General features: G+C 34.1%; 1 non-coding gene across 1 annotated transcript; it reads left to right on the top strand.

Moving 5' to 3' along the window:
• The first annotated feature begins 5,925 nt into the window (after positions 1-5,925).
• Positions 5,926-6,032, top strand: LOC128034428 (small nucleolar RNA R71). The gene has a single exon (XR_008190553.1). It is a non-coding gene; the product is annotated as a small nucleolar RNA R71 (small nucleolar RNA).
• The last annotated feature ends 6,411 nt before the right edge of the window (positions 6,033-12,443 follow it).

Below are 12,443 nucleotides of genomic sequence, written 5' to 3'. Positions count from 1 at the left end.
CCCACAGGGACTGTGAAAAGAATTATTTATGAATGCAATTTAGAACACTTTGGTCTAGAAAAATATTTTGATTTGAGGAAGTGATTGAAAACTAAGAATTTTAACTAAGTAAAATAAATAAAAAGAAATAAAAGTTTCAATGCACGATTTCGAAAGATGATTTTAATCAATATGACATAATTGTGTTAGATTAATTACATTTCTTAGCTTAGAATTATTAAACTCATGTTCATGTTGTTACGGATAAATTCACGGCAACTCGGTAATTTTCTAACTTATGAACATACTTACCTACCAAAATCTATTTATCTCTTGACTATATCTCTATGTCAATTCAACCGATTAAACAAATTTTAATAAGCAAATGTGTTAATGCACCTACATACTTATGAAATTAAAATAATCTCTTGTACATATCTCTAAGCCAATTCAAACAATTAATTCAATCTCATAAGCGGATAAAAGATTACATGGGTTAATAATGTATTTCTACCTTGAAAAGTTTAATCACAATAATCTTACAAGTTATGCAAGGTTAATGTATCGTTAGATACCGTTGCTAATTTAACCCTCACTACCTTAGATGATTAAACATTCACGATTAAGTATCGTGTCAAATAATTACAATTTCAATCCAATTAAATAATTAATTCATTGGTTACCTTACAATTGTAATGCAAGAATAACTTAGTCATGATTTTTCTTAATCAAACATCTTACTGAGGCCTATAATAATACAAACACAATTTTAATAACTCAAGTAAATGAAATGCAATCAACCTAACAAGAATTAAATTTAAGCCATATTAATTAAATTAAAAATTTAGACATCATAAATATTCATAGACATGTTCATCATAACAACAAAATTAAAAAGATAGGGAATAAGAATCAAATCCAGTGTTCTCTCCGTGGCTTGACTAGTTTGGTCCACTCCTTCTCCACTTGTTCTTGTCAAACCGAAGCTTCTACGAACACTTGAATGCTGCTCCAAATGGTTGATGAATGACTTTTGTTCAAGAGGTGAAATCGGCAAGGGAATGAAGAATAATGGAAGGGAAATGAAGAGAGAAAAATGAGAGAGAAGTGAAGAGATGAGAAGAGAAGAGTTGAAATGTTTTTCAAGTGAGCAGCCAAGGGGGGTATTTATATTCTGAGATGGCTTCCAAAATTAGGAAAAATCAGCAGCCATAGAGTCCCCCTATGGCCGACCACACATGTGGCAAGTTTGAAGTTTTCAAACTTACTATATTAAGGTAGGGGCAAATCTAGCAAGGCACAAATAGTGGAGGGGTTTGAATGTAATTTGAAGAAGTCTTCAAGGGCCATTTTACAAGCCAAATAATCAGCCAAGCAAGCTGATTGGGTCAGCATGTGGGACAGTATTGGGCTGCCCAGTGCTCGGTTGGTTCGGTTTTCTCGGTTCAACTCAACTAGACCATTTTTCATAATTGATTAATAATAATTTATTTAACCCAAATTAAATTGGATTAAAATTAAAATTAATTATATTATGAATTAATACACATAATTTGGACAGTTTTATGTAGAAAAATTATTTTACCTTGATGCTTCAAAATTACTACTCGATTTTGTGCTTCTAGCAGTGTCTGCCGTGCCGTTTTTTCCCTTTATGCAAATCTATCAAAAATAATAAAAATTAATTATAAAATTAATTAAAATTCAACATGTTAGTAATTTAAGTACAAAATAATTATTTTATAACAATTATATATTTTTCGACAAGAATTTTACCGAAACTACATGAATTTGAGTTAAAAGGGACATGAAAAAGTGTGTATATTTTCGTGTTTCCACTCCCCCAAACTTAATTCATTGCTCGTCCCGAATAATGCACAAATTGAAAAGAATTTCTCAGAAAAACCTTTGAACAATTCCTTTAGAACAACATGTTTCCCAAAAGTATGAATTTGGTATACTTATGCTCAAGAACAAGAAATTTGATATTTATGCTACTTATGTATACATATCATTCAAATTAATCTCAATCATTCTTATGATAGCAAAAATAGACTAAATGCTTTCTAATAAAGACATGTTAAATCCCTACCAATTTGATTTTATTCCCTTATTCAAGATTAAGCTGCAATCATTAAGTGTAACTTATGCCTTCATATGTTGAACATAGCAATTTCTCTCAACTAATGTAGGTAGCATAAAAACTTGAATCAATAGGTCTTTAATAAGGTTGTAACGTGGCTAGGCTAGGGGTAGGTAAAAGATAGATAAATTTAGGCTAAAAACCCTAGACTCAGCTTCAATTGGACCTTCGAAATAATTACCTTCAATACACCAACTTACTTTGCTTTCACATGCTCTTTTGTACATCTATTTTCTTTCAAGTACATATGCTCTCTCTTTCTCTTTTTACGAGCATTTTAATGTATGTACTACAACTTTTTTGAGCATTTGATACTTCTTTTCAACTCCCTCAAACTTATTTTCAAAGAACATTCTGAATAGTACTGAGTCTAGTGTTTGGGACAATATAAAGATAATTAAGAGAAAAGTGATGGCTAAATATTGCAAGGGGTCAAATAAAATTAGGCCATATAGTCTCAAAGTTGGGTTTCAAGGGGTAAAAATTTATCATGGTTGGCTTGAAAGGCTCAAACGGTCCAAACAAAAGTTGCCTAAATCATTTTCAACATTCCATGCTTCCTAGGATTTCGCCTCAAGAAACTAGTAAGTAAATTCTAGAGACTTAAACTTTCATGCATGCCTAACTTTCCTAAGGAACTAAAAATTTTATGGTATGATTTGCATGCTTTATTAAAAATACATTTGTGTCATATTTCATTTATCATAACAATTATTGAAATAATCGAACTTTATTTATACTGAAGTTTAGCATACTTAACAAAATTTCAAATTTTTGAACAAAATATATCCTAATCATAATTAAAAGAAAATTTATTCTGAGTAGAAATAATTTCAATTTTTCAGTCCCCCTACTTAAGATGAACAATGTCTTCATTGTTAAAAGTGAATATATACTATCACTAGGTAGGATTCTACAAAAGAGGAGGTGAGTCAATTTTACTGCTTAAGTACCAAGCTCTTTCTAGATCCAATCCCAGACATGTATATACCTATTGCCACACTTTGTACTTTACAACTTGTTCATTTTTATTTACGATTTCCACCTCTTATTTTATTATGCGAAAATAAAATTCCTAATAAGTCCTAATCCTAAAATATTAAATAACCTAAGAACAGAAATAGAATAAATTCAAGATTCCCCCTTTGTATTTATTTGTAGATCCCTCAAAATCTGATTCATCTTTTTCCTTCCTCGACATTGGAGTCCATGGTTCGATTATAAAGTCTAGAAATTCAGGTACAAAAACAAACGGGTTATGAAATATATATTTTAAATGCATCTCTAATTTAGTCATCCCGTATTTTTTAGTATCTCCAGTAATCTTGTTGCTGCAACTACATGTGTCGCAGCATAGCCATTATACCAAACTGTTCACTTCGTGGAATGGTGCTAGATAAAGGGACTCTCAGCGTTGAACTTAGGAAATCTGTTAAGGGTGATTTCAGTTTTGGGCAGGTGGGTGAGTAGTTGAGGGTAAGGTTTAGAGTTGAAGAGGGTGGCAGTTTTAAAGATAGTTTAGGTATTGTAGTTGGTGACTTCGAATGAAGGTGTTTGGGGTGGTGATTCAGGGAGTTAAGGGCTACAACATTAAGGGGTTAAGTGAGATGCACTATTGGGCTACTTGGGAGTAGAGGTGGAGTGAGGTAAGGGCTATAGGTTTATGCAGAAAATGGTTGAATATTTCCCTTCCTAGTAGTGTCTTTAGCCCAATGGTAGCTCTTTTTTGAATCCTAAGCTCCTGTACTGAAAGTAAACTAAAAAAAAAAACTCAACGAAATTAGTGCTTGGCTTAAAAGTTGACCCTTTATTTACCAAAACAAATACTTAAATCCTTCGGCCTACTAAGAAGAATATTTTTCGAAAAATTACATTAAATTAAACTCCCAAGAAAGACTGGAGGGGTCACAGATGATCCCGTTTAAGTCCCAATCTCCTAGACAGAGTTTTAATTGATGTAATGAACTAAAGAAAGTTTTATCTAACTCTACCAATTTATTCAAATGAGAAAAAAAAACTAAAAATATAAAATAACGATAGAGAAAGTGAAGAGAACTCCTTCCATTTTATTCAGGATCGTCATTGGCCATGGTGATGTCAAATGGCCATTTGTCATACCAACCATAACCATCTAGAAAGTAATCATATTCTTTCCTATCAAATCTATCCAACATCTTATTAGGTAAAAGAAAACCCGTAATGATCTTTCCTGGTGGTCTTGTTTAACTTCCTGTAATTCCTACAAATTTTCCAACCCGTGACTCGGATATGTGAAATAATCCATCCAATACCCTTATTGTGCCTTTCCAAAATCATAAGTGCCTCTTCTTCTTGATCTCTGGTGAACTCAACTGAAATAATGACAAGTAAAGTCGAAGATAGACCCAAATAGTCATATTTCAAATGAGGAGACAAAATATTCAGTTCCAATTTAGCTGGCTCTTCAATCAATGACTTTGGTTTTGTATACTCCTGAGATGATAACTCTAATGATTCGGGTGGAACTTCTTGAGTGGATTCCTTCAAATTGGCTTCTAAACAAGCCAAACATTCCTTGTCTTCATCATCACTTGGTGAATCCTCCAGTAGAATATGTTCTAACAGATCGTCTAAAGAATTGAGCTCCAATTCTATAGATGCTAGTGATTCCTTCTTGGAAATAGTAGAGCAGTCTTTAACTATATCTGGGGATTTAGTAGCATCGAAGTCATTAAAAGTCGCCTCGTCATCAAAGATTTCTTTCAACTGAGTATCATTTTACAACTTCTAGAATCGTTGAGGATATGGCAGTGGTGGAATCTTAGCTTTAACTGGACAAATCTTCTGTGGAAAATTTTCTATATCTGACAAAGGTGTTACGTAATTAGAACTAACTGGTTTAGAGTTTACCTCATCAAGGATCAGCGTATCTGAATTTTGTGGAATAGGAGTTTCATCACTCAGTTGAACTTGCTCTTTTCCTTGAGCTATAATAGGCTTATCTTCAACCTCGATAGCTTTGGGTTCCCATGTCTTCCCACTTTGTAAAGTGACGGTTTTGGCAATGCTCTTTGCCCGTGCTTCTCAGAATTTCTGTATCACTCAACCAAATACCTTGGGGTCTACTTCTAAGCTCATTGGCTAGCAGTCCCACTTGGTTTCCTAAATTTTTCAATGTTGCTACTTGGCTTTGGATTAGTTCATCATTCTTCGCTATGTTCGCCTTCAGCAAATTCTCAAGATTACTTGAAGATTCAGTTGGTGTGGGTAGTTGCACTTGTTGAGAATATTTTGGCAGATAATTTGGTCGATATGACATAGAAGAGTCGTTATGGTCCACCCATTGATTACTCCATGGAGAAATTTGAAGATTCTTTCATAAAGTGTCGTAAGAATTTGACTGTGGACCATTCCAATTTTGATTTCCCATGTAATAATTTAACTCTTGATTCGATGGGAAATTTTCAAAGAAATGCCTATCTCCACAGTACTCACAAGAAATATCCTCGAACTGGTTCGGCTGCTGACCTGGCAGATTGCCATTGAAACCATTAACAATTATGTTCTTAAGCATAAAAGACATAGAGGATACCTGGGCTGCCAAAGAAGCAAGTTTGTCCGCTTCATGTACTCCTGCTACTCGTCTTTTTGGGGTTGCTTGGTTGGTTGGCCACTGATAGTTATTGTTGGTAATTCTTTCAATAATCTCGTAAGCATTGTTAAAAGACTTAGAAAGAAGGTCTCTATTTGCTGAAGCATCCACCATCATTCTAGTATGAATATTGAGACCAATATAGAAAGTCTCCATTTGAACACAGTAAGGAATGTCGTGATAAGGGCACTTTCGTAATAACTACTTGAACCGCTCCTATGCCTCATATAAAGATTCTTCATCAAGTTGCTGAAATGAAGTGATTTCATTTCGGATCTTGGCAGTTAAAGATAGAGGGAAATATTTCATTAAGAAATGTTCAACCAACTCTTGCCATGTAGTTATGGAACTAGACGGTAGGGAGTCCAACCACGCTCGTGCTCTATCTCTTAAGGAGTATGGAAATAATCTCAGTCTTTAGGCATCCTCAGTCACCCCGACTAGTTTAAATGAGTCACTCACTTCCATGAATAGCTGAAGATGAAGATCTGGATCTTCAGTAGGAATCCCACTAAATTGACCCATATTTTGCAACATTTGGAACATGACCGGCTTCAGCTCGAATTGTTGTGTCTCTATTTTGGGTATTCTAATACTCAAATTAAGCTTGTTGAATAGAAGAATGACATATTGTCGAATGACACAGTTTCTATCATCAGCATCAATGATCAGATTGTGAGTTTATAAGCGAATGTTCCTCCTGGATTTTGGTTTGGATTTTTGAAATTCATATCTTCGGTCTTTCTTTGGTTTGCTTGTCTTCTCCTTTGTCAGAAAGTTCTTTCAATTTTAGGCTCTACGAGGAGTAAGTCAATAATTTGATCAATACTCATAAACACCCGAAACAAATAAACACAAAAAATGGAATTAAAATTTAACAGAAAAAATAGACCAAAATGCAAAATTAACAATTTCACAAATAATGTCTTTTAAAATAGTCCCCGGCAACAGTGCCAAAAACTTGGAATGACGGAAATGTGCAACTGTACACAATCACAATAAGTAATAAAGTGACAAGTAAATGTCGAGTTACCGTACCCACAGGGACTGTGAAAAGAATTATTTATGAATGCAATTTAAAACACTTTGGTGAAGAAAAATATTTTAATTTGAGGAGATGATTGAAAACTAAGATTTTAACTAAGTAAAAGAAATAAAAAGAAAATAAAAGTTTCAATGCACGATTTCAAAAGATGATTTTAATCAATATGACATAATTGTGTTAGATTAATTACATTTCTTAGCTTAGAATTATTAAACTCATTTTCATGTTGTTACGAATAAATTCACGACAACTTGGTAATTTACTAACTTATGAACATATTTACCTACCAAAATCTATTTATCTCTTGACTATATCTCTATGCCAATTCAACCGATTAAACAAATTTTAATAAGCAAATGTGTTAATGCACCTACATACTTATGAAATTAAAATAATCTCTTGTACATATCTCTATGCCAATTCAAACAATTAATTCAATCTCATAAGCACATAAAAGATTACGTGAGGTAATAATGAATTTCTACCTTGAAATAGTTTAATCACAATAATCTTGCAAGTTATGCAAGGCTAATGTATCGTTAGATACCGTTGCTAATTTAACCCTCAACTACCTTAGATGATTAAACATGCACTGATTAAGTATCGTGTCAAATAATTACACTTTCAATCCGATTAAATAATTAATTCATTGGATACCTTACAATTGTAACGCAAGAATAACTTAGTCATGATTTTACTTAATCAAACATCTTATCGATGCCTATAACAATAAAAACACAATTTTAATAACTCAAGTAAACAAAATGCAATCAACCTAACACGGATTAAATTTAAGCTATTTTAATTAAATTAAACATTTAGACATCATAAATATTCATAGACATGTTTGTCGAAACTAATTTTATTATTTGAAAAACAGGGATCGACCTTTAAAAATAAAGTGGGAGCCGCCACCGGTCTTTTATTAAGGTGTGATCGGTTCACCATTAAAATAAATTTTAGGTCTGTGAGATTTGGGAGAACAGGTTCGGGAGTCGGTTACTCACGAGGAAGGGTTAGCACCCTCGTGACGGCCAAAATCGGTACCGAATTGATTGTTTGATGTCTTAATGTCGAAACTTTGAAAAGATTTTTAAAAAATACAACCCTTTTTAATTTCAAATTTGAATAAACCAAGTTGAGCAGTAAGATGTACTCGTTTTGCAGAGATAAGTTGCCACACTTAGTGAGTTAGGGTGTAACAATTCAATCTCTAAAATTAGATTTGTTCCCTTTTTTAGAAAATCATGTGATTTAAAAAGGAGATTAGATTATTTAAGTCAATCGATAAATTCGAACCCAGTAAGTTAGGGTTTGATCTCTCGAAATTCTTAAACAATCGACATTGCCTTTATTTTTTTCAAAATCGAGATAACAAAATGTCATATCCAGTAAGTTAGGATCTAACATTTTGAAATCTTAAGAATTTTATTTTAATAATTGAAGGTTTTTTTAAATATAAAATGGGCGCTTGATTATCTAAGTTCATCAAAAAGAATCGGAGCGCAGTAAGTTAGGGCACGATTCTCTCGGGAATCTATGAACACCAAGCCCCTTTCTTAGGATCATGAAATAAAACGATTATGAAGCTTTAATAAAAAAAAATCAATTCTTACAAAAAGAACATGATTAAACAATGATACATATAATGTAAAAGATAAATAACAATCCAAACTTAAACTAGAGGTAATTTAACAAATAATAGGCAAATACAAACATTGGCTCTAATTATATCATTCAAACATCCATATTAAAAATTAAGCAACCTATAAAATCATAATCAATTAAACAGACAATAATAATGATAAGTAATATGAATGTTTGATTCAATTTGGTAATAGAACTAAGAAAACAAATAAAATGTTTGAATGAATTTTAACGAAAGATTAAGAAATAAATAAATAACGTAGCAAAATAAAAGTGAACAACTTGAAGTTAATATAGACATTCTAATTTATATAAATAAAACTTAGTAAAATTAATAGTATATACCTAATAATGATATATAAAAGTTAAATAAATCAAGTAAAATAACAAATTTAAAAGGAATAAGGCTTTTATGCATAATAAAATATCATTTGAAATTAATAATACATCATTATATGCATATGTACATACACTACTAAAAATACTATATATGCCTATATATATAAAACTATAAAGCATTATTATTAAAAATTTTAAAGTTTATTACATATATATGCGTTCATGAACGAAAACAAACAAAAAGGTATGTATAAATCATATTAAGATGATATCTAAAACATAAAAGATTTATAACATTAAGTAACGAATTTATGGAAAAAAATATTAAGATGAATTATTAGGGATTAAATTAGAAATAAAATAGAATTGAAGGGAAAATGTCGAAAATAGAATAACATGGCGGGTCAAAGCGTGACGTGCGGATAACATGGGGACCAAATGGGAAATATTTCCCATACCCCAAAACACAACGTCTTTGCACGGACCGAAATGATGCCATATCAGAACGCAGGGCAAAAAAAACTTAAAAATAAAAAGGACCGATATAGAAACGTGCAAGGGCAGAAGGGCCCTTTTGCGCAATATACCCAAATGCTAGAAGACGCGCAGATCCTCCCCAGATCGGGTCACCGCGCGGGTCGGAGGCTTCTGAACGACGTCGTTTTTCAACGCACATAAGCACCCCATTAACCTGATCAGCAACCCCCCTTTTCATTTTCAAAACAAATTTTAAAAAAGAAACAAAAGAAAAAGGAAGTTAAACCCTAGGCCCCATTTATACGCCGCTCGACGGTTTATCGCCCCCTTTCAGATACTCCTCGAACCTTGCTCCCAAACTCCGATGACGATGGAGAAAGAGCAAAAGGTCTGGTGGCAAGGTACCTCTTGCTCTTTTGGTTATCTTTTTCAAAAACAATTGATAGATGTAAAAATGAAAGAAGAAAAAAAACTGCGAAAGAAGAAAAAGGAAACCAGAAATCACCTTTTTGGTGTTTTTGTATTCTGATTGCGTAAGTCAGTGTTACAGCATAGTCTTAGTCTTTTATAGTCTCTATTTACAAAAAATAAAAATGACAAAATAAAAACAAATCACCCCCGTTTTGTCCTTTTCATTTTCTTTCTCTGTTCCTTTTGTGTGCTGTTGGTGTCTGTTTTACTGCTCGTTCGTTCATCTCTTGCAGTCAGCGTGCGGTAGGCGAGGGGACGTGGCACGTAAGGATGTCTTGTGGTCTGCAGCGTCTGAGCTCGCGTGAGTGGTGCGTGCATGAGGTTTGAGGAAGCGTCTTGGTCATGACATCGAAAAAACTGGAAACTCTAGGGGTTTTCCGTTTCTGATTTTTCTTGTTGGGCTGCTTCGTGATTGGGCCAGAGACTAGGCAAAGTGGGTTTAAATTTTAGTAGGCCTTAATGGGTTAATAACTTGTATTGGACTATTTTTATTGGACTTTTAATTTTTAATTTTATTTATTTTATTCATTTATTTATTTGATTTATTTCACTAACGGGCCGGGCAAATTGGGCCTATTACAGCTGCCCCTCTTTGCTCAATGTCGTGTGACGGGGATGAAGCAAAGACTAAAAAGGACCAATTTTGCCCAGTCGTGTCAGACCTTGGTAGCCCTACTGCCTCTTCAGAGGTGTAGGAATTGGTGCTTCGATCCACTCCACTGCAACATCAGGGAGATAGGACTTGTAACTTTAACTTGTTCTGCTGCAACTTTAAAGATAAGTCTGATGCGATCTGCTCTACTGCAACTTCAAAGAGATAAAACCTGTAATTTTCAACCTACTCCACTGCTGCTCAGGGAGACAAGGCTCGGTGGCTTAGATCTGCTTCCCACTATCCTGGAAAGATAAGATTTGCCGTCTTTGATCTGCTCCACTACTACTTAAGGAGATAAGATCTGCTATCTTCAACCTACTCCGCTGCTGCTGAGGGAGACAAGGTTCAGTGGCTTAAATCTGCTTCCCACTATCTTGGAAAGATAAGATTTTCCATCTTTGATCTGCTCCACTACTTCTTAGGGAGATAAGATCTGCTATCTTCAACCTACTCCGCTGCTGCTCAGGGAGACAAGGCCTGGTGGCTTAAATCTGCTTCCCACTATCTTGGAAAGATAAGATTTACCGTCTTTGATCTGCTCCACTACTGCTTAGGGAGATAAGGCCCGGTGGCTTAAATCTATTTCCCACTATCTTGGAAAGATAAGATTTGTCGTCCTTGATCTGCTCCACTACTGCTTAGGGAGATAAGATCTGGTGTCTTCAACCTACTTCGCTACTGCTCAGGGAGACAAGGCCTGGTGGCTTAAATCTGCTTCTCACTATCTTGGAAAGATAAGATTTGCCGTCTTTGATTTGCTCCACTACTTCTTAGGGAGATAAGATCTGCTATCTTTACTGATCTGTTCTCTAGGGAACATAACATGTGTAATGAACCTAATTATGCCTAATGATTAGGATGACATGATCAGAATGAATCCAATGCTCCTAACTAGACATGAGTGAATAGTATTTTCATGAATGCAAGATGCTGCTGTATTACTCAAAATATATTAAGGCTTTTGTCACAATCGTGCTTAATACCCTCCTTCATGGCTGGTGCTTTCAACAAAATGCTTAATTAAAATACCCCCGCTGTAAACCTCCAAGCTCGATTCACTGAGTTGTGTTCACTATGCAACTCAAAAAAATGAGGAGATCCAATCATTTTTCATTCTTTTCAATCACAATCGAAGGATACCAAATGAGTAAATCTTTGGTTTACACGCCATTCACAAGATGCCACATCAAATACTTGTGCACGAAGAATTTTCCTCCAAAAAGATCTCATCTTTCTAACTCATGATTATTGCTGACATTTCGTTCAATCGATGCTTCTGTCAACAAAATCCAAAATGGATTGTTTAAAAATCAGACTTTTCTTAGATTTCTGACCTTTAATCCTGGTTTGTTCTAAACAATAGTCCTGTTTCAGGTTACTGTATTATTTAGAAACTTTTTTAGAGTAACATGCAAAACTTCCTTTGTAAAAGTTCTAGTAGTTCATTAATCATTATTCCAATGCAATTTGCTGAAAGATTATAACTATGAATAAAAGTTGGTTCTGAGCATAGCTCAAAAGAGACAAAATATCGACAATAGCTACAGAAGAATAACAAAGAAGTTGATTGAGAATGTGTATATTATCAAAAAGAAAAAAGGTATTTTCAAGAATAACATATTCAATAAAATAATAACTAGGTGTCCCAGTGATTGTAGCTTGAATTTCTCTGTACAAACTTCTGAAGACTATTCTGAGTTAGACATGTGGTTAGGAGATCTGCAGTACTCTGTCCATGCTCCAAGATGTCGTATACCCTTTCTTGTTGGTTTAGGTATAGCAAGATCATCGTGTGCCCGAATCAAAATTTGAACATTTCCAATCTCCTTATGCCCCACTCTGATCAATATTTGAGCCGCCCTTTTCAGGTTTTCGACTCAAATCCCCTTTGGTCTCAAGGCGCCCTTGGCGGGTTTTCACCTTGGCCTCTCCAAATACCTTTTTTTTTTAGGAAGCAAAGTGCCCTTTGCGGGTTTTCACTTTGGTCCCCCTTCTTTCAAGTGAAGTATTTCTTGACGGAATCTGCGTTTACGGGGTTTGGCAAGCTTTTACCATC

The sequence above is a fragment of the Gossypium raimondii genome, chromosome 10 (genome assembly GCF_025698545.1).
Source record: "Gossypium raimondii isolate GPD5lz chromosome 10, ASM2569854v1, whole genome shotgun sequence".
Lineage (NCBI taxonomy): Eukaryota > Viridiplantae > Streptophyta > Magnoliopsida > Malvales > Malvaceae > Gossypium > Gossypium raimondii.
Note: the sequence above shows the minus strand (reverse complement) of the source record. Positions and strands in the feature narration are given on the sequence as shown.